The 22,229-nt window shown below is 40.4% G+C and overlaps 1 long non-coding RNA gene across 5 annotated transcripts in view; it reads left to right on the top strand.

The window, feature by feature from the left end:
* LOC138832859 (uncharacterized) overlaps positions 1 to 22,229 on the top strand; it is a 60,023-nt gene that overhangs the window by 35,769 nt on the left and 2,025 nt on the right. For 3 of the 5 annotated variants that reach the window (XR_011373715.1, XR_011373713.1, XR_011373717.1), the window contains one exon: positions 11,870 to 12,016. This is a non-coding gene — a long non-coding RNA (uncharacterized lncRNA). Of the gene's footprint in view, positions 1 to 4,261; positions 4,389 to 6,120; positions 6,176 to 11,869; positions 12,017 to 22,229 lie in introns of those variants that run through there. The other 2 variants (XR_011373714.1, XR_011373716.1) reach the window with 2 other exon arrangements.

Raw genomic sequence — 22,229 nt, 5'->3', positions numbered from 1 at the left:
CCTACTTATATATGTACCCCATATGTGTTCTTTTCAACTAGTTTTGTACATTTCCATCTATGCCTTTTACATTCACATAGCAAACTTTAAATACTCACTTTATAAAAAAGAAAAGAACTAAAATGGTTCTACTCCATTCCTCACAAGAAAGTTAATTCTGTGTACTTGAATCTGCCTGTTTCTTATCAGTATTACTCCAGGATTTAGCAAGGAAGCTTAGGGAACAAAATGTGGCAAAATTAAAAGAGAGTGAAGAAAAAGACCAAAACCACCATTATTGGCATTGATCTATATCATTTTTTAAAATTCTGGAATAACCCAAGAAGGCATAATCATTAGTTATGATTTACCAGTAAGAAATGGAAGTTTAGAGAAATGAAGTGAAAGCTAAAAAAATCTGTGTGTGTGTGTGTGTGTGTGTGTGTGTGTGTGTGTGTGTGTGTGTGTGTGTGTGTGTGTGTGTGTGTGTGTGTGTGTGTGTGTGTGTGTGTGTGTGTTTTAGGGATTGATCCCAGGACTTTGGATATGCTAAGTACATTCTCTACTATTGAGCAACATCATATAAATATATAATATCTCATATATTAGACCCTTAACATCTGTAATATTGCTTTTTGAAATTAGGAAAGGTTAAGAAAGGAAAAAATAGTGAGGAGAAAATTGAGACTTGAGTATTAAGAGAGACTAAACAAAGGAAAGAGTTCAAGTAGTTTTCATATTCTAGAGAGAAATTAAGCATAATTAATTCTACTCTTAAAAGAGTACTACTTCCTTCAATATTCATTCCATTGTTTTAAAAAATCATCACATTGTTCCTTTTTGTTTTTCAACTTGTTATGGTACTTAGAACACTATCTAAAAACTTAGTGTTCACTAAAGACTAAGACTAATAGGTGAATTTATGCAAGAAGTCCTGAAGGACTCAGGCCAGCATCTGACTCAGGCCAAATCTGTGGCAATGAGACCTTCTGGATGGCATTTTTCCATTGTTTATTGCTTGTCTCAAATGGTAAGGCCATAAGACCCTTGGACAGGAGAGGCCTCCACACCCCATCTGGTGTGTTACACTGGGTGCTGAAATGACCATTCATCATGATTTCTATTGTGGCTTCAGATGGTCTGAACCTCATTCCCCTCCCCCTGTACCCCCTACCAGTGAATGGGTCTGGGGATAGGCAGCAGCTAGTTTGTCACAAGGAAGTAGTTTCTAGGAACTTCTGGAAAATATACTTCCTTACCCTTAAGAAAGAGCCATGGGCTGGCATCGGTGGCCCACACCTGTAATTTTAGCTTCTCAGGAAGCTGAGATCTGAGGATCTCGGTTCAAAGCCAATCTGGGCAGGAAACTCCCCAAGACTCTTACCTCCAATAAACCACCAGAAAACTGGAAGTGGCACTGTGGCTCTAGTGGTAGAGCAGTTGCTTTGAGCTGAAGAGCTGAGGGACAGCAGCCAGGCCCAGAGTTCAAGCCCCGCAACTGACCAAAAAAAAAAGCCATGAGAGGCCAGTAAGTGGTGAAAAGGGAGCAAATTAGCTCAATGATTACTAGAACTCTTTGAAAACCCAGAGAGGTTCTTTAAGACAAAGTCAGCCATAGGGATAGCACAGGAGAGTTAGGAAAATGCTACTGGATCCAGGCCAACCTTTCATTTCCTATCTTCAAGGATGGAAGCTAATGTGATGGTTTGAAAGTATTCTTCTGGTACTGGTACAGCCTGTTAAACAGAGAGAGAGGCAAACATGTATGGCCTGATTTTACCCTCGGTGAGATTCACTTATTCTAGTTTTTCTTATCCTTCTGTTGTTAGGGCAGCCACTCAGTTCAGTCTTTCTCCCACCCTGGCTGTTTGGCTGTCAAGTGTCAAGGCCCAGCCTGGTTCTCAGTGCCTATGAACTCCTATCCATCCTCCAGCCAGCCAGCTGATAGATCAATGTTTATACCAAGTATTTACCATGAACAAGGCATTTTTTTAGGCATTGCAAGGTTTTCAAAAAGGGGGAAAATCAGAAAGTCTCTACTCTTGGAGACCTTATAATCTGAAAGGGGAGGAAAAAAGTTGTAATTGATTATGGTGAAATGTATGAAAGGAAGAGAAGTTGGGCACTGGTGGCTCACATCTATAATCCTAGCTATTTCTCACTACTCTCAGGAGGCTGAGAACTAAGGATCACGGTCAGAAACCACCTTGAGGAAGTCTGGGAGACTTTTATCTCCAGTTAAGTACCAAAAAGTCCAGAAGTGGAGCTATAGTTAGAGTGGTAGAGCACTAGCCTTGAACACAAAAGTTGAGGGACAGTACTCAGGCCCTAAGTTCAAGCCCCAAGACTAGCACAAAAGAAGAAAGGAAGAGTGTTCAAGAAGAAGCAACAACATAAGTAGAGAGAGGAATCTGATTGGACAGGTTTCTCTTCAATCATGAGCAGACTAGAAGACACAGGTGATGTGAGGCAGGTTGGTCGAGGGGCAGAGTGATGGGTAATTTTGTGTTGATTGGATTAAGAAATATCTAAGAGACTTAGAAAAGCATTATTTTGGGTGTATCTGTGGGAGTATTTCCACAGGCGGTTAGCATATGAATCTAAGTGGACTGGGAGAGTGGATTCACTTTCTATGTGAGGGGCTCCTTCCATTCGGTTAGATACTTGGGGGAACAAATGAAGAAGGTGCTTGACTTGGAGAGCTCATCTTCTGCCTTAGCCATTGGATCTACTTGCTTGCTGACATTTGAACTCTTAAGTCTTCACTTGAGGCTTCTTCTTCAGGTCCTCAGATTGTCTGCCTCAAACTGAGAGTTGTTGGGACATCGGCTTCCCTCATTTTGAAGCTCTGGATTTGGCCTGAACTATGTTACCAGTGTCCCAGATGACTAGCAGATGACCTGTCATAGGACTTCTCAATCTGCATAACTACATGAGCCAATTCTCTAATAAATCTCCTCTCAGATGTCTGCCTCTGGAGAATCTTGGCTAGTACAGGCAGTTGTTGCTCAGGCTCAGTCAGCATGCTTGTGAAACCTTCAAGTCAAAGCTAAGTGGACCCAACATGCAACTGGCCTTACGTATCCAGGGGCCAGATAGGTGAGCGTCTGACTAAAGAAGATGGGAGTTGGAAGTGGTGCCCACCTGGGAAAGGCAGGAAAAAGGCCTCTCAGGAGCTGACTTGGCAGTGGCAGCTTAGGTCTAAGGAAAGCATCCAGGCAAAGAGTCGAAATCGTTTGCAAAAAGGATTTCTGTGGTACAGAGACAAAGTGAAGGGATCATAGGCTTCAGAGTAGAAGAGACTCAGGTCTAAATCCAAGACTATTATACCTACTGTGTAAACTTGGCCAAGTCATTTAACCTCTTTGGAGCCTCTGTTTCCATGGCTAAAAAGGAATCTCATAATGTCTCTCTCACAGAGTTGTTATAAAGAGTATAAACAATGTATGAACAGTGCCTGATACTTGGAACACAACAAATGAGAGCTATTGTCATTATTAACATCAATCTCATTATTTATCTTGAACCATAAAGATTACTTCAGCTCAGGCCTAGAAGTTAATAAAGCAAGTGAGAGAGACATTTGCCAAGAACAGAGAAGCAGGATGGGGGAGGCTGGCTTCTCTGGAACAGATCACAAATGACTACTGTGGTTTCCTATGTGTCATTGGAAATGACCAGTTTCTGTATCTGTTCTTATACATCATCATAGGAACACCATTCTTCTTTCTAGCAAAAACAAAAAGAATGCCACAGGGCCTGTGTTTGCCAGTAGGACATCCAATTCATCTTTTCTGTGGAATGAGCTGTCCACTCAGTCTTCTGGGATCTGTACTACCTGTTTCAGCTCTGACAACCATCTCTGATTTCTAGCCAGATCGCATTAGCTAAGTGAGGCCCTACGAGATTAATGCTAACTGGGGAGATGGGGGCGTGGTCAGGGGGACACAGGTGGCTAGGGGAGATGCTGCCTGTGATGCAGCCTGTGATCCAGACTGTGCGGGGGTAGAAACCAAGTTCACAACCATCTGCAGTCTCTAAGGAATCCCATACTTCATCAGATGAAAATACTGCTTACAAAGATTGTTCACGTTTCCAGCTGAGGTGATTTTCTCCCTTTTATATGCAATGTACCCAACTATCAGCACCTGATCCAAATGCCTAACATTTATTAAACACTTACTGCAAGGCTAATGCTAGGCTAGAACAATTTTTACATACTGTCCTACTAAATTCTCATTTCAACCCTTTAAAACTAGTCTGATCTTTGTTCCATTTTCAGATTCACAGAAGCTCGAGGAGGTTAAACTACCTACCTAAAGCTACACAGCTAATAAAACTGTGTGACCAGGCTGGACACCCAGATTGTGCTGACTCCAATCCCCAGTTCTGAATTAAAATGCTAACAGGTGCTTCTCACACTTTAATGTGCATCTAGGTCACCAGGAGATTTGTCAAAACAAAGGTTTTGATTCAGTACATCAAATGGGGCCTGAGATTTGCATTTCTAACAAGCTCCTAGACTATGTGGATGCTGTTGATCTACTGCCTACACTGTAGATTGCCTATACTATAGATTTGGTTCACAGTGGTTATCAGGCTTCTCTCTCTCTCTTTTTTATTCTTTTGTTTTGTTTTGTTTTTATCAGTTGTGGGGCTTGAACTCTGGGCCTGGGTGCTGTCCTTGAGCTCTTCAGCTCAAGGCGAGTGCTCTACCACTTAAGCACAGTGCCATTTCTTTCTTTCTTTTTTTTTTTTTGGTCGGTCGTGGGGCTTGAACTCTGGGCTTGGGCGCTGTCCCTCAGCTCTTCAGCTCAAGGCAAGCGCTCTACTACTTGAGCTACAGCGCCACTTCCGGTTTTCTGGTGGTTTATTGGAGATGGGAGTCTCACGGTCTCTCCTGCCTGGGCTGGCTTTGAACCGTGATCCTCAGATCTCAGCCTCCTGAGTAGCTAGGATTACAGGCGTGAGCCACCAGCGCCCGGCTACACAGTGCCATTTCTGGTTTTCTGGTGGTTCATTGGAGAGAAAAGCTTCAGGGAGTTTCCTGCCCGGGTTGGCTTTGAACTGTGATCCTCAGATCTCAGCCTCCTGAGTAGCTTGGATTACAGGAGTGAGCCACTGGCTTCTCTTTGAAGGATGTTAACATTTAGTCAGGCAAAAGGGGCTGGGACTATAGCTAAGTGGTAGAGTGCTTATGTCGAATGTGTTGTAAGGCCTGAGTTCAAGCCTCAGCACTACAAAAGAGAAACAGAACAAATTTTATGAGGTATGTATTCTAGTTCCATACTAAATAACAAATTACCACAAATTTGGCACACTCATATGCTTTCTCACAATTTTGCCACAAAAACAAAAGGCAAAACAAAAAGAAAATGTGCAGCCTGGGAAGTGCAGAATCCCGTTTAGTTTTTCAAAGGCTAAATCACAGTGTCAGTTGGGCTATTTTCCTCATACACACGCTCTTCCTTCCTCCCTCCACTCCCTCTTTCTCTTCCCCTTCTTCTTTCTTGTTTTTTGTTTGTTTGTGGAGATAAGTTCTTACTATGTAGTCCAGCTTGGCCTTCAACTCATTCTGTAACCTATGCTGGATTCAAACAATCCTCCAGACTCAGAAAATTAAGCGCTGGTATTACAAGTGTGTGCCACTAGGCTTACCGGTGTTCTTGCCTGGAACTCAAAGCCCTTTCTCAAGCTTCCAGTTGTCTTGGGATTCAATTTCTTGTGGCATTTACTGACCTTTTGTTTTCTGTTGGCTGAGCCATATTTTTAGGGTTATAGAAAGTGAGACTATATAAGCTGACTCATTTCTGCTTTCATTTCTTCTTGTACATGGTAAACTTAACCATATACTATACAATTTGCCAACATTATTTCAAAGAAAAGTGCACTGTTGATTTTTGGGAAATCCAAATGTTGTGCTTGTTGCATAAATTTGAAGTGTAAAATAGCAAAGATCCATAGATCATTTAGGGGTTTTCACTGACTCATTAGCAGTGTCCAAGAATAAGTCCCCAGATAAGGTGATGTTACTATAAAGACAGCTTTTGTTATACCCTGGGTAGTCATAGATGATGTGAGCCAGTCCACTTGAGAGCCTGCATTTTATTTTATTTTATTTTATTTTTATTTTTTTGTTAGTTGTGGGGCTTGAACTCTGGGCCTGGACACTGTCCTTCAGCTCTTCAGTTCAAGGTGAGCACGCTACCACTTGAACCATAGCACCACTTCCAGTTTTCTCGTGACTAATTGGAGATAAGAGTCTCACAGACTTTCCTGCCTGGGCTGGCATTGAACCATGGTCCTCAGATCTCAGCCTCCTGAGTTGCTAAGATTACAGGCATGAGCCACCGGCGCCTGGTTAGAAAGCCTGCATTTTGATGATGGAGGGTCTGTATATCCTGATATCAAAGATCCCACTGAGCTTACAGGAATCCAGCCCATATTTACTGATCTTTATTGCAATCCTATGGGGACTTAGAACATGTTAGCCCAGCATTGCTTTCCCCACTTGATTGTAAAAGAAGTCAAAGAAGCGGGAAGGGAGCTTCTGGAAACCTCTAGGAAAGGAAATTTTTCAAGGGTTTTCTACCTGAGAGCAAATCAGAGAGACAAGCCAAGGCTGCCTTAGTACACTGGGTCTGCTATAACAAAAAATGCTATAAGCTAGATGCTTAAAAGCAACAGAAATTTATTTCTTACTGCTCTGGTAGCCAAGACATCTCAGATGAGGTGCCCACAGATCTTATGTCTGGTAAAGGCCTGCTCCCTGGTTCATAGACAATCATATAATCATCTTCACATGGCAGAAGGGGCGGGGAACTTTCTGAAATCACTTTCGTAAAGACACTAATTACATGCGTGAGGGTTCCATGATCTAATCCCTCCAAAATTCCCAACTCACAAATGCCATCTAATTTAGGATTAGGCTTCAACGTATGAATGTGGGGGAACAGACATTCTGTCTATTGTGACCAAATATAGTACCCACAGAGAGGTAGCGCTAAATGAAATATAGTGCCAGCTATTTTGTTGTAATTCTCTTTAATAACTCCAAAGCTGTACAGCAAGATCACAACACAGGAAATAATTACAGTTTTCTGAGACCACTCAAAGCATAAAGCATATTGAAGTGACGGCTATAGGAAAAGCCAAGTGTCTAGTACAACCTCAGGATGAGTGAGGTAACTGGTTGTGATGTTGCTTTTTGTTCCCCCAAAGTTTCACAGGGAAGGCTGAGGCCACTGCCCTTAATGACATTTTCACCAATGCTTAACAAACTTTGCATTTGGGGTCCCATGGCATCATTTTTGAAATATGAATCATAAAAACTGCACATTTCTGCTGTGCCTGCTGAGACTTGCTTTATCACTCTCCCATTTCAGCATCAATAAAATGATGCTGTCATTCCAGCTGGGAGGTATTTTGATTGTTCCAGACAGAGAACTGGCTGATCACATTGTGAAAGAAGGGAGGGGGAGGAAAAGGGAGAGGGAGAGAGAGAGAAACTTGTACGCATGTGCTTCCTTTCTGGGGCACAGAAGGAAACTGTCTCATTTTAGCAATGGATAAATGCATTTTGATGGTAACTGATTACTAAGCTGAGACTTTCTATAGAACCTTCTAGCATCATAGCAATTTACCAACAGACAAAGAGAATTCCTTGCTAAAGCCATCATTAGCAAAAATCTTATGCCACTAGCTTCTAAATAGAAGCATAAATGTAGGGTAGTAGAGACTAGGAATAAAATAAGAGGGTTGGAGTGAACGATTTCTAAGAGCCCCTTAGATTTAAAGAAAATTCCAAGCTTAGCTTTGGGAGACTTAGAAGTAATGCTAAATGGCTGAAAAGGGAGAATATAAAATTAAGAATACTGTCATAATGCTCAATGTACATATGTGAAAACGGAACCAGGAACTTTGAGAGGCCGGGTAAGGTTGGGATAGATGGAGTAGAGGAGAATGATGGTAGGGATGAAACTCATCAAGATGTATTGCACTCCTAAGTTGGCACAATGAATTGAAATCCCATTGTACAACTCCTTAAAGATAATTTTTTAAAAAGGAGCTGAAATCTTCTTAACTGATGAATGCTTTGTGAGGGTTTGCTATATCTCTTACATTGAGAGGAAAATATATCTCAGAATGATAGCTCAGGTGGATGGCAGAATAGAAATGACTTAGAAGCCAGGCAGAATCCCAGGAGCAGGGCAGGCTTTCTCAGAAGGTCTTGGCAGCAAGAATCAGACTGAGAAGCAGGCTGGCTAATCAGTGCCAGGAAGGGTGAGGGATGAGCTAAGGCAACTGAGCACAACAGTACAGAGGCCTCTATAAGAATTGGAAGCTCTGGGAAGTGGGCAGTGATTGCACTGTAAAGGGTGAAGTTAGGGGTGTGATTTGGGTTCTTAAGAGGATTAACAATAGCAAGAATACAATATCTAACCCACAAAGTACAAACAAGATATCAGCAAGGTTCACAAAAAAAGAAAAAGAAAAAGAAAGAAAGAAAGAGAAAGGAAAAAGATCTAATTCTAGGGCTGAGCTGTAGGGACTTCATCTACAAGTACAAGATTGGCACTAGAGCCAGAGCAGAGGTTTACATAAGTCCAACAGCAAAGCTGATTTGATGTTATGCTCTTGAGAAACTGGCCTAAGTCTTCTTGAATTTTCTCAGATTATAGAGATATTCTAAAGGCTAAGTGGCTTTTGAATGTGCTCATTGCGAAATCATAGAATTAGGCAGATGATTCCAAGAAATTTAAGATGTGGCTTCTATCCTCAAGGAGTTTATAATCTGTTTGAGAAAGAAGGATTGGCTCACAGGAAACAGAAAAACAGATCACTATGTCCATTGTTGGTGTTAGGCATAAGTTTCAGGTGTTGAAAAAAAAAAAGAAACAAAAAGTCTTAGGAGCTGGGTATGTGGTTCAGTGTAAAAAGATCCTGGATTCTATCTCCAGCACTGCAAGAAAGAAAAAAAGAAAAAACAAACAAAAACACCACTGGTATGTGCTGGAGAGGACAAAGAAGGCATCATGGAAGAGGTGAGGTAGGGGGGTAGGGGTGTGCAGCCTGGATTTGTTTTAAGCAAAGATAAGCAGCTTTTCAGTCTTGCGTAGGAGATATTCATGGAGAGAGAGAGAGAGAGAGAGAGAGAGAGAGAGAGAGAGAGAGAGAGAGAGAGAGAGAGAGAGAGAGAGAGAGAGAGAGAGAGAGAGAGAGAGAGAGAGAAGAGAGAGAGAGAGAGAGAGAGAGGGAGAGGGAGCGCAAGAGAGAGAGAAGAGTTACAAACATTCTGAGGTATCTTTGTCATCCAGTTCCTATTCAAGCAGGAAAAGTTAAGCCTCTCATTTCTGCAAGGAAAGTTGCTGGTGGAGCACTAGTGAGCATGTAGAAAGTGGAACACAAAGACAGGAAGTGGAGTTTGCTTGATAAGAGGAGAACATGGCTGGGATGCCTGTGGAAGTACCTCCAGCCTCTTTCCCTATGGCTCCCCCAGTTTCAGTCCTAGGTAATCAGATTTACAAGAGTGCCAATTTCCAGTCTCTCAGGGCATTTCTCTATATGCTTCCTGCCTGGGCTCTCCACCCTTATATACCACTCCTAGTTTTCCTTCTACTTGACTAATGAATTCTATTGAATCAAATTTTCCTATTAGTTAAAATCATTAGGCTCTTGCAACTAGGCTTTCGGTCAACTTTCCCCTCCATATAGGACGTAATGATCCACATTGTGTTAGCACTTCCAAATCCCACTGCTGACAGCACAGGTCACCTGCTTTAGCACAGTCATGGTGAATGCCATCATCAAGATGATTAACTCTATATTAAGGAGTATGAGTCAACTCGGCATATTTGTCTATCTTCGTGACTTTCATTGTTAAAAAAATAATCAAAAAGAGTTTAGCATACTCCTCTAGCCCTAACAGTTGCCTTTGCCAGTGTGCTGCTACTTAAGAAATGCTTAATGGTTAGATACCTGGATACTGGTCTATAATGCTGAGAAAGGAACTGGTGTTGGAGAATCTTGGCTCTCAGCTGCCGTTTTACTCTGTGGGAGCAGTGAGAAATCTGAGCAGGGATAATCCCTTTCTTTTTGCAACAGCTTTAAGTAGACCTGACATTTGAATTGGAAAAATATATCAGCTCACCTCAGTTTAGAGAAATTGGGTATAACCTTAAGAAAATAATTTGTGTACTGCATCACAGTGAAATCTCTTTCATTGGGCTATATTATAGCAGTCACTCTAGAGCACTATCCTATAAATTTGGGGAGTTATGCAAGGTGCTCTTGGAAATAGGAGGTGGCAACAATGATTGACATTTGTCCGGCAGTTTACAGCACATTGCTTTCAATTACTCTTAATCCTTTCAATGAGCCTGAAAGGAGTTCTTTTTATTATGAATCTCTAAGACTTGATTTTCAAAGCAATAGTTAGTGAACTGTAATTCAGAAATGAGCTCAGGCTATCTGTATCCCAATCCTACTGCTTTCCCAAAAAAACAGAGACTGCATTTCACTATTGTAGAAATAATTTGTAAGCTATGTCACATAATAGTTTATCATTAACAAAAAATTAGATTTAAAATTAGATTTAGAATTCTTTACAGAGTAAACAATGTCCCTCATTTATTCATATGTAGGTATACTTGTGGAACATGGAGGATGGGTCAAATTGTCATATGCTACCAGTGGAATCATACACATATATCAGTTTCATCTGTGCTAAAATAAAAGATTATGAGAGTGAACAGGAACCATAATAGTTGACATGCTTACAAGTTATTGTCCTTCCTTAATTTCCTGCAAAATATTGGATTTCACCAGTTTGAATGTGAGTTCTTCCAGGACAGTGTTGCTTGTGTGACTGTTATCCATTTTGATTATCATCAAAAGACAACAGTGGAGAATGTGGGTCATTATGTAATCTTCTGGATGGATGTAAGTTTGGTAGTTTACAGCTCAGATCCTTTGAGCTCCTGCCATGTATCAAAGCTAGGTTACTCATCTTTAATACATACTAATGTAATGGACCTTTGTTTAGAAGGAAAAGTTGTATAACAAACTTGTTATTTTTTTTATTATTATTATTTTTTTTTGTCGGTCGTGGGGCTTGAACTCTGGGCCTGGGCGCTGTCCCTCAGCTCTTCAGCTCAAGGCGAGCGCTCTACCACTTGAGCTACAGTGCCACTTCCGGTTTTCTGGTGGTTATTGGAGATAGGAGTCTCACAGTCTTTCCTGCCCGGGCTGGCTTTGAACTGTGATCCTCAGATCTCAGCCTCCTGAGTAGCTAGGATTACAGGCGTGAGCCACCAGCACCCGGCTACTTGTTATTTTTTTTAAGACCAGGGTCTAAGCTGGTCTTAACCTCCTACACTCCTCCTATCCCAGTTTCCTAAATAGCTGGGACATAAGTGTGTGTCACCACACTCAGCTATACAGCCAACACTTAATTCTTATTTGTATATATTGTTAAAACTAGGTTTTTTTGGTGGTGTGTGCCAGTCCTGAGGCTTGAATTCAGGGCCTGTCTCTGGGCACTGTCTCTGAGTTTTTGCGCTCAAGGCTAGCACTCTACCACTTGAGCAACAGCTCCACTTCTGGCCTTTTACTGGAGAGTCTCACAGACTTACCTGCCCAAGCTGGATTTAAATAGCAATCCTTAGATCTTAGTCTCCTGAGTCGCTATGGTTAGCTACTGTTCCTGTGTCTGTAGATATAGACTACAGGAACTGTATGTACAGTAATGTAAATATGGCCTTGTAACATCACTCCTTGTCACTTCCCAGAAATTAGAGGTTGTATGACATAATGTGATATTAGAAACCCAGGAAATAGTTTGAGGAGACATATTTACAAAATAATGTATTGGGTTTTTTTTCCCTTACAGGAAAAAAGGCATATGTTGAGCTGCCTAAAGGATGGTGTATTCAGAGGAGCATTCCAATGGAGTAACTTCTCTGAACAACTAATAAACAACTTAATGAAATGAATACCAGGAAAATGAAACATATTTTTGTTTTTGGCAAAGGGAGGGGTAAGTAGAAGGGGTACATGACTAGATATAGGAAGGGTAGGCAAATACATCTTTATGTTCAATTTATATTATATAATCATTGAGCTATATAATTGAGCATATGGATAGGATTGGGAAAGAGAGGGGAAACTGATGGAAGAGGTGACAATGATCAAGATGCATTGTACTCATAATCTGACTTTTTGAATTGAACCCCTTTGTATGACTACTTTAAACCAAATATAACACAATTATGCAAAAAGGGCACATACTGAAGCAAGAACACAGGTGTGTATGTATACTAGATGAAGAGCCACACCAAGGATTCTCCATGGGGGGGGGAGGAGATGCATTTTTGCCCCTCAGGGACATGTGATAATGTCTAAAGACATTTTTTATTTTCACAAGTTAGCACTATTGGCATTTAGTGGATAGAGGACTGAGATGTTACTAAACATCCTACAATGCCCCAACAGTCCCTCTACCCTATAATTATTTGTTTGACAACAGAGCTGAGGTTATGGAATATGATATAGATATTAATATCTCATTGAGCTGAGCAAATTGTAACTGGGTTCAATCAAAGAAAGAAAAGGAGGGGAAAAGGAAAAGAAGAAAAAGAAGGAGAAGGAGCAAAGAGGAGGAAAAGGAGGAGAAGGAGGTAGAGGAAGAAGAGGAGGAAGAGAAGGAGAAGGAAGCAGTATTGGCAGCAAAAATCCAATTTATATCATACAAAATTAAGAACAGTGAGAGAAGTTGTGGTAGCGAGTGATGGGTGAAAATGTTGAAGGCAGTGACATTGCTCAAATATATTGTATTCTTAAGAAATAGTAATCCCTCTGTAATCACCTTTATCATAACAAAGTATTTAATTAAAAATCAGACTGAAGAAAATGATAGTATATTCATAAACTTCTTTGTTAAATGGAACTCCTTTGTGCAACTAAAGATAATAATAATAAAAATAAACCTATGATACCATAACCCAGACATCCCTATATCCATGAACTTTTAGAAGCCAGTTCTGCTTGCATCTACAGCCTATGGTAAAAAGTCACTCCTCACAGTGACTTTTGTTTGTTAGCTGTGGGTTGGGGTGCTATTTGCCTTACTGCTCCAAACCATTGCTTTTGGATGCTGTATTTTCTACCTCCTCCACTCCAGGACAACTCTGTGTCAGGTCAGATATCATTCCTCTTTCTTCCTCCCTTACAAACATCTCTTACATGTGTTTATTGTGGTTTACAAACTATTGCTGACAGTTCAGGGTTATTTTTCAGTTTCTCAATTCTTCTTCACCACAGGAAATGCTCCACTACCCATAAACTTGCATAGGATTTAGCTGTCTACCAAGTTGCCAGAATCCCTAGCCCTCTCACATTTCTCTCCCTTCTTTCAGATCCTTAATGTGGTCTCTTGAACAGAAATTTTTCAAATTCCTATTTCTTTTCTCTCTTTCTTTCCTCCTCCTCCTCCTCCTCCTCCTCCTCCTCCTCCTCCTCCTCCTCCTCCTCCTCCTCCTCCTCCTCCTCCTCCTCCACCTCCTCCTCCTTCTTTTTTTGGTTAGTCATGGGGCTTGAACTCCAAGCCTGGGAGATGTCCCTGAGCTTTTTATTTATTTTTATTGTTATTGCAAAGGTGATGTACAGAGGTATTACAGTTATATAAGGTAATGAATACATTTCTTTTTGAACAGTGTCACCTCTTCCCTTGGTGTATGGTTCATTTCCAACATAATGTCTAGTATCACAGCTGAATTTGTTTACCCTTTGTCCCTCTATTTCTGTGCTCCCCCTTACCTCTCCCAAACAGATAAATTTACATACAAGACAAATGGTACAAAAATAAAAAAGAGACAAAGGAGAAAACAACAAAAAACAAACTAACAAAAAAAACCCTCTTGTTTCCATTTCTTGGAGTTCATTTTGCTAAATATCATTTTATATGATCGTATGCGCATAGCTATTAAGCTTTTGTTATCCTCTCCTAAGAATATCCTCCTTTGGTCTTACTGTGTGAATGTCTAAAGTCCTATATAATTTGTTATGTCCAAGTGTATTTTTTTGTCTTTTACCATCCGGTGTGTTTACTTGTAGATTTATAGGCATATTCTAGTTACAATAAATCAGGAAAACTATGCAATCTATGTTTCTTTGTGTTTGGCTTACTTCATTTAATATAATTTTTTTCAAGTCTTTTCTAATTCCCTATGAATGGGTACAAAATCATTCTTTCTGATGGAAGTATAGAATTCCATTGTGTATATATACCACATTTTCTTGATCCATTCATCTGCAGAAGGGCATCTGGGTTGATTCTATATATTGGCTATGGTAAACAATGCTATAATAAACATGGTTGTGCTGGTACTGAGCTTTTTGCTCAAGGCTATTGCTCTACCACTTTGAGCCACAGCTCTACTTGCAGTTTTCTGGTGGTTAATTGGAGATGAGAGTCTCAGGAAATGAGTCTCCTGTCTGGGCTGGCTTCAAACTGGGATCCTCAGACAGATCTCAGCCTCCTGAGCAGCTAAGTTAATAGGCATGAGCCACCAGTGCCTGGCCTATATCTTTCTTATACAAACCAGTGTATCCTTTTGTTTGTTTTTCTTGGATTGCTCTGGATGAGTGGGAGTTGGATTACTCAAATAAGAACATTAAAGTATTTTCTTAGATAAATAACTGCAATCACAAAACAAAACCTATATCCCATGGGGTAAATTATGCTATTTTCTGAAGACAATGTGTAAATACTATAGTTGTTTTAAGCAGAATGAATTTCCTTCTCAACACGCTGGAGAGAAATAATTTCATGTAACTGTTAGGAACTGTGGGCCAACTAGCATTCCAGTTTTGCTCCTGTCTCTTAGTATCTACATGCTATAGTTTGGATCTTGAATGTTCCCCAAAGGCCACATGTTAAAGACTCAGTCATCAAGTGGTTCTATGTGGAGGTGGTGGAACCTTTAAAAGGTGAGGCCAGTGGATAGTCTTTAGGTCCTGCAGTTTTGCTCATGGCAGGGTCAGTAGAGTGCCAACCCTACCCTCATTGTGTTTTGCTTCATGGACATGAGGTGAGCAGCTTTGCTCTGGCATACAATCTTACATGCCCAAAGCAACTGGACCAACCAATCATCAATGGGAATATCTACAAATATGGCCAAAATAAACCTTATTTTCTTTCTATGTTAATTATGATATGCATTTGCTACAGCAACAGAAGACTTGGCCAGTTACTGAGCTTCTGTCCTCTATCTTTTTCATTTTGACATTGGGGAAAATATTTGCAAAAGGCAACATATGTAAAGGGCTTTAGTTCAGTGATTGCCATTTGGTAGAGGCTAAACACACAGTGGGCATTAAAGAAAGGAGGTATAGCCAAGCACTGATGTCTCATGCCTGTAATTCTAGCTACTCATGGGGCTAAGATCTAAGGACCCAGGTTGGAAGCCAGCTCAGACAGGAAAGTCTGTGAGACTCTTATCTCCAATTAAACACACACACACACACACACACACACACACACACACACACACACACACACACACACAGTGAGACTCTTATCTCCAATTAAACACACACACACACACAAACACACACACACACACATCCAAAAAGGAGGCTGTGGGTCAAATGATAGAGCACCAGCTTTGAGCAAAAAAACTCAAGGACAGCACTTAGGCCCTGAGTTCAAGCCCCAGGACCAACACAGGAAAAAAAGAAAAAGAAAGAAAGAAAGAAAGAGAAGGAAGGAAGGAAGGAAGGAAGGAAAGAGATAATAGACAAAGAAAAAGGGGAATATATAAGTTGGCTACATACGTAAGAGAAAGAGAGCAAGCAATCAATAAACACATTCCAAGAGAGAGGGATGATGTGTATTAAGCAATAAGGATTCAAAGAGAACAAAGAGCTTCTAAAGAACTGCCTGTCTCCTGGGAAAGACAGAAAAGTAAACAAACAGTGATAATGTGATGTGGCAGCACCACAGAAGTCTGTTTGTACTTGTCAAAAGATTTTTGCTCAGCAGTGACCATGACATCCTGTTGTAATGGACAAATTCAGCTCTTATCCCACTAGAAAATGACAATGTCTATTACATTTTCCTTACAGCAAAAGGGAACCACACAGAGTATCCTTGGGTATCTGGATTTGGTCAGTTCCACTGCTGAAATCCACAGTTTAAGAGAACTAAAATATTCTGTCTTTGCTGCTGGGCTCCTTTTCTGGGTAGCTTTGAAGAGGGTTTCATCCCTTGTCTTAGTGGGTGCCTCTTGATAGAGACCAAGGACTCAGCAGTAACCAGAGCAAGCTACCTCCCCAGGCCTATACGAGCGTGAAAGAGATCCAGCATTCCATATTGCAAAATAGTTGATGCGGATGTGCTGGTGTAGCTCAAGTAATAGAGCAGCAGCAATGATTAAAAAACAACAACAAAAAAGAACTGAAGCTAGTAAGTAAAACTTTAAATAGGCCTGCTTGTTTTGTTTCTGTTGGTCCTAGGGCTTGAATTCAGGACCCCTGAGCATTTTTGCACTCTACTACTTGCATTTTAGCACTCTACTACTTAAACCACAGTTCCACTTTTGACTTTTCGGTGGTTAATTGGAGATGGTGGTTAATTGCATGGGCTAGTTTCAAACTGTGATCATCAGATCTCAGCCTTTTGAATAGCTATATTACAGGAGTGACAGCTTAAACATGCCTCTTTTAAATGACTTACGTCACTAAAACAAACATCATTAAACTTATCATTTTGGTAATTTGTATGTTATATAAATGTTTTTATAGTTATGAAAATGAAATAAACACTATTCTTTGTAAAAATTTCAAGGCCATTTGCCCTATCCTCTTTCCCAATTCCAAAATATAACAAGAGACTCTTAGGGCAGAGTAGTGCATGCTTGTAATCCCAGTATGCAGGAAGCTGAGGCTCAAGAAGTGATTTCTAGATAGCCTGAGCTACAAAGTGAGACTCTGTCTCAGAAACCAAAAATCAAAATGGTGGCTCACGCCTGTAATCCTAGCTGTTCAGGAAGCTGAGATCTGAGGATCGCAGTTCAAAGCCAGCCCAGGCAGTAAAGGCCGTGAGACTCATCTCCAATGCACTCAGAAAACTGGAAGTGGTACTGTGGGTCAAGTAGTAGAGCGCTCACCTTGAGCTGAAGAGCTGAGGGACAGTGCCCAGGCCCAGAGTTCAAGCACCATGACAGACAAAAAAAAAAAAAAAGGCAACAAAAATAAAATAAAAAGTTCTGCAGGCACCAGTGGCTCACACCTGTAATATTAGCTATTCAGGAGGTTGAGATCTGAGGATCATGGTTTCAAGCCAGCCCAGACAGGAAAGTCCGTGAGACTTTACCTCCAAGTAAGCACTTAAAAAGCCAGAAATGGAACTGTGGCTCAAGGGGTAGAGTGCTAGTCTTGAGCACAAAAGCTCATGGACAGTACCTAGGCCCTGAGTTCTGGCCCCAGGAATAGCACACACACACATACACAAAAAAAGTTCTAAAGTGTTGTGTGTGAATTGTGGTACTGGAGCTTGAATCCAGTGCCCTGTGTGTGCTAACCAAGTACCCTCCAGCCAACCTCCATCCTCATTTTGTAATTAAAGTCAAAGCTAACTTGGACTTTAAAAAGAAAATCTGCAAGCCGGGCGCTGGTGGCTCACGCCTGTAATCCTAGCTACTCAGGAGGCTGAGATCTGAGGATCGCAGTTCAAAGCCAGCCCGGGCAGGAGAGAGCGTGAGACTCCTATCTCCAATAAACCACCAGAAAACCGGAAGTGGCGCTGTAGCTCAAGTGGTAGAGTGCTCGCCTTGAGCTGAAGAGCTGAAGGACAGCGCCCAGGCCCAGAGTTCAAGCCCCACGACCGACAAAAAAAAAAAAAAGAAAATCTGCAGCAAACACTTGCAAAATCTCGAGTGTCACAAAAATAAGGGGGCTACCCATGTAATAGTATAAGATAAAAGTCAATCTTCTAGGGGAAAGTTAAGTTGAACTTAGTCCTTATAGCTACACAGGATAAATTCTAAGGCGATATAATATGCACATATATATAATGAACAGCACGGTAGTTTTAGAAGAAACTAAAATAACTACTCACCCTAAGTGGGAAAGGCGCCGGCAATGATCACATTGAACATGGAAACATGTTTTAGGACTGGAATGGGCAATGGGTTTTTTGGATAGGACCTCAAAAGCACAAGAAACAAAAGCAAATTTGGGCAAATAGGATTATAGCAAACTGAAAAGAATGTGTACAACAAAGGAAGCAACCCACAGAAAAAGAGAAAATATTTTCTGTCAATACATGTGATAGAGGTTATTATCTAGGACATATAAAAATGAAAAACAAAACAAAACCCTAGTGATTAAACTATTTAAATAGAGTTAAACATATTTCTCAAAAGAAAATATACAAATCACCAGTAGGTATATGAAAATGGTAATGTCATTTGCTATCACAGGAATGTACATCAAAACCATCATGAGATGTCATCTTATCCAACAAGAATGGCTATTATTAACAAGTACCTGTAAGGATGAGAAGAAAGAAGAATCCTTACCCACTGTTGTGGGAATGTAAATTAGTATTGCCAATATAGAAAACAGTATGAAGGTTTCTCAAAAAAAAAATTAAAAACAGAATTACCAAATGATCCAGGCCTGGGCATAGATTCAGAGATAATGAAATCAATATATCCAAGGGTTATCAGAACTCCTATGTATACTGCAGCACTCTTCCTAATGGCCATGCAGTGGAATCAACCTAAGTGTCCATCAGCTGATGAATACATAAAGAAAATGTACATGAAAGCTGGGCGCTGGTGGCTCATGCCTGTAATCCTAGTTATTCAGGAGACTGAGATCTGAGGATCATGGTTCAAAGTGAGCCCAGGCAGGAAAGTCTGTGAGACTCTTATCTCCAATAAACCACTAGAAAACTGGAAGTGGCGCTGTGGTTCAAGTGGTAGAGCGCTCGCCTTGAGCTGAAGAGCACAGGAACAGTACCAAGCCCACAGTTCAAGTCCCATGACCAACAACAGTAACAACTACAACAACAACAAATATATATATATATATATATGTATATATATATATATATATATATATACACACACACACACACACACACATACATGAAATAAGAGAATGGAATTCTATCATTTGTAACAACTTGGATGGAACTGGGTATGATTATGTTAAAGGAACCAAACCAGGCACAAGAAGAAAAGTACCATACATTCTCATTCAAAGTGAGGGAGAGATGGGGCAAGTTTGATCAATGGTATCAAAAAAACTAGAAAAGGCAGTTTGGAATAACAAGTTTTGGTGTGCCAATGCACAGGATGGTGAATATAGGTAAAAATAATGTACTATATATTTTTAAAAGACAAATTTTGAATTGTTTTCACCTTAAGTAAATGATGTATATTTTAGGAGATAGATATGCTTAGCCTGATGTAAACATTACAAAATGCATACGTATATCAAGACATCACACAGTACCCCATTAATATGTACAATTTTTATGTTTTAACATATCAGTTAAGGGCTGCAGGCATTTCTCAGCAGTAGATCCCCTGCCTATAATAAGTACTATGGAGGGGGAAAAAAGAGCAACTGAACAAATTTCTGTTATCTGGGTGTTGGTGGATCACATCTGTAATCCTAGTTATTCAAGAATCTGAGTTCCAGAGGATCAAAATTTGAAACTAGTCAGAACAGAAAAAAAAAAATCTGTGAGATTCTCTCTCCAAAATAATTAGCAAAAAAAGTCAAGCTGGAGGCATGATGCTAGCTGAGCAAGCAAACTGAGCAAGGATGAAGCCTTGAGTTCAAAGCCTAGTTGTATCCAAAAACAAAAGCATTTGAACTTAAGCAGTAATACAAAGTTGACATATTCAATCTCTTAAAATTCTGCAAGGAAAAAAAAACACTGTAAGCAGGTTTAAAAGATGGAAATATTTGCAGCTCAGTTACAGACCAAAGACTAATTTCCCTAAAACCCTGTCTGAGTGCTTGTCTAACATGCATGAAGTCCTGGGTTTGATTCCTCAGTACTGCATAAACAGAAAAACTCAGAAGTGGTACTGTGGCTCAAGTGGTAGAGTGCTAGCCTTGAGCAAAAGATGCTCAGGAATGGTGCCCAGGTCCTAAGTTCAAGCCCCAGGACTGCCCCCCCCCCAAAAAAAAGATAACAGTACAATAGAAAAAGAGACAATGAATATGAACAGGCATAGCCTGAGGGTGGATGGACAAATGGTATCTCAGCATGTGAAAATGGCTCAGTCTCATTCACAAAAGAAGGAATTATAATTAAAGCTACTCTGAGGTATCAGTTTTTGATGATCAAAGACCCAAAAATCTGACAAGTTCAGCTGGTGAGGTTTTTCTGAAACCAGTGTTTTCAGACCTTGCTAGCAGAAGGATAAGATGCTGCAGCAGTGGTGTAGCACTAACTGAACTTGAAGGAATTTGTATGTCAGAGGGATAGTTTCCAAATTACAAAAAAAAGGGCTGGGATAGCTCAGTGACAAAGCACTTGTCTAGCAAGTCCAATGTCCTGGGTTTGATGCCCAGTACCAAAAATGAAAAGACAAAAATATAATACAGTTTTAAAAAAACCAAACAGGGCTGGGAAGGTGGCCCAGTGGTAGAGTGCTTACCCTGCATGCATGAGGCCCTGGGTTCAATTCCTCAGCACCACATAAACAGAAAAAGCTGGAAGTGATGCTGTGGCTCAAGTGGTTGAGTACATGCCTTGAGCTGAAGAGCTGAGGTACAGTGCCCAGCCCAGAGTTCAGGCCCCACAACCAAAAACAAACAAACAAACAAAAATCTCAAATTACAAAGTTAAATAGATCTGATATTATCCATTATACCAATGTTTTGGTTTTTCTTCAGGCTAGAGACATAACACCATCTAGGCAATCACTCTATCACTGAGATATACTCCCTGTCCCTGAATCAGGGACTTTAAGAGTTGTATCAAGAGGTTTCAATTCAACATGTCCATGCTTGAGTACAGTGCATCTTGATCAGTGTGTCACCTCTTCCATCTTCTCTCCCTGCAGCTATTCTAACCACACCCATCCCTTAGGTTACATGGTTCTATTTTAACATAGTACATTGAATATTTGACTGTCTTCTTAATTTTATATGCTCTCCTTTTCAGACATTTAGCATCATTTTCAAGTCTCCACATCACCGTCTATCCCAACTCCCCTTGTTATCTAGTTCCATTTCCACACATCTTGTACCAGTTTTTCATGTATTATCAGCTAATTAAGTGCTCATCATCCATGGGCATTACATAATTGTGGCACTTATCTACAGTATAATACAGCACAATAAATATATGAAGCTTTTCATATATGTATGTTTAATTGTATGTTTTTCCTTACATATGTTTATATTAAATATCTGTATGGTTGGAGTCTGTAGTGGAGAGATATCATATTAGGTACCATTTCTTTTTTTTTTTTTTGGATCCGGTCATGGGGCCTGAACTCTGGACCTGGGCACTGTCCCTCAGCTCTTCAGCTCAAGGCTAGTGCTCTACCACTTGAGCCACAGTGCCACTTCCAGCTTTTTTCTTTTTGCTTATGTGGTGCTGAGGAATTGAACCCAGGGCCTCATGCATGCAAGGCAAGCACTCTACCACTGAGCCAATTAGGTACCATTTCTATAGTGTTTATTGAATGCTGAATTATGTGGAGCTATTGCTTATTAAAACTTAAAAAATTGAAGTTAAAAATAAGAAAAAATAATAGTTCAAAATTGTTTCAAGTATATGTGTATATGCAATTATATATGTATATGTGAAAACCATGTTTATGAATCTATATGTGTGGTTGGTTGTCTGTCTGAGATCTATTCTTCTCAGATTCTAACATAGTCCAGTTTAAATCAGGCATTTGCCTCTCCTACCACATTCACTGTACCTCTGTCCACATCTGGAACTGAGTGGCCTAAAGGTGATTCCAGTAATTGGTTTGGGAACCCAGGCCAGAATCAATTAATGATTCAGAGGACACCTGGGCAAAATTAGACAGGGACCACAAGTTTGTTGGAGGTTCTTAAGAAAAACATTTCGGGTGAATTTCCAGTCAGTGGCATCTCTCGGTGAAAACAGGGAGAGCAATAGTCATTTTGTCTCCATGAAGAAAGCATTCCAAGGTCAAAACTAACACAGATCCAGAGCTACTCAATTAAACTGTCCCGAAAGACAG

The sequence above is a fragment of the Dipodomys merriami genome, unplaced genomic scaffold (genome assembly GCF_024711535.1).
Source record: "Dipodomys merriami isolate MVZ:Mamm:240054 unplaced genomic scaffold, mDipMer1.0.p SCAF_1, whole genome shotgun sequence".
Lineage (NCBI taxonomy): Eukaryota > Metazoa > Chordata > Mammalia > Rodentia > Heteromyidae > Dipodomys > Dipodomys merriami.
Note: the sequence above shows the minus strand (reverse complement) of the source record. Positions and strands in the feature narration are given on the sequence as shown.